Source organism: Oratosquilla oratoria, chromosome 6, assembly GCF_046742065.1.
Source record: "Oratosquilla oratoria isolate Oo_2021 chromosome 6, ASM4674206v1, whole genome shotgun sequence".
NCBI classification, from domain to species: domain Eukaryota; kingdom Metazoa; phylum Arthropoda; class Malacostraca; order Stomatopoda; family Squillidae; genus Oratosquilla; species Oratosquilla oratoria.
Window position 1 is genome coordinate 46,727,488 of NC_134782.1, and position 1,245 is coordinate 46,728,732.

Here is a 1,245-nt window from a genome sequence, read left to right on the forward strand (position 1 = left end):
TGTCCCCGCCACTACATCTTCCTTCAGCAGCTTGCCCTCACCACTAGACGACCGCCTCCCACCATTCTGAGCACCTTTGAGGCTATACAGGACCCAGCTAACATATCCACCTCAACTCTCCTCAACTTCCACCACTACAGGTTCCCTCAACCAACATACCTGACGCCTCAATTCCATCAGCAATCCTTCTCAGACCTCTAGAAACAGTGTCACCTTCTTATTATATTTCTTCTTTACTGCCACACCAATAGATCACTCTTTATCTTGAACATTTCTACAACAAAACCTCAGCTGTACCATCACACCCACCCCACACTAGCTTACATTTCACTTTCATTTATCAACAAACCTTCCTCTACAGATGAACTCGCTATCCTCCCTCTACTAACAAAACTAACTCTATCTTATATATATATGTGTGTGTGTGTGTGTGTGTGTGTGTGTGTGTGTGTGTGTGTGTGTGTGTGTGTGTGTGTGTGTGTGTGTGTGTGTGTGTGTGTGTGTGTGTGTGTGTGTGTGTGTGTGTGTGTGTGCGTGAATAGAATCACCAGTGACAGTGATGTCAATCAAATAGTTCCGACAGTCGTCCCTGGACTCGGTCGGTAGAGCGTCGGCTTTGCTTTCTCGCAAGCCTCGGTTCGAGTCCGGGGACGACTGTCGGAATTATTACATATATACATATATGTATATATATATATATATATATATATATATATATATATATATATATATATATATATATATATATTCAATTTCAATATACTTTACCTCTACTACTATACCTTTCCTAAACCACTAAACCTCTTCACCATAATGTCTACCTCCAGCTCTAGATCTCTCCTTGACCACAATGTCTGGCTCCGTTTCTAAGAAGGAAATAAGTGAGAATTGGTTTACCAAAAGAGTGGTTAACAAATGGACTATAGTTAGTAACCATGGAGTGAGAGCTGAAACTATTGGCTGCTTTAAGAGAAGGGTAATAGGTTGTAACTGACATGGAACTGCCTAGCGTAGGCCTTATGGTCTCCTACAATCTCCTCCACTCTTATGTTCTAGTGCATTCCGTTCACCAAACTCTTCTGCTTCTTCCACCAAGTACTTGCCTTTCCCACGCAATTTGTTTAGCTAAGCCGCCTCTTTCTTCTTCTTCCTCTTTCTGTTCCCCTTTTCTTTGTGTTCGATTTCTTTTCCTCATTCTTTTCTTACTCTTTTTCTCTTACCCATTTTTTATTTTCCTTTTCTTCA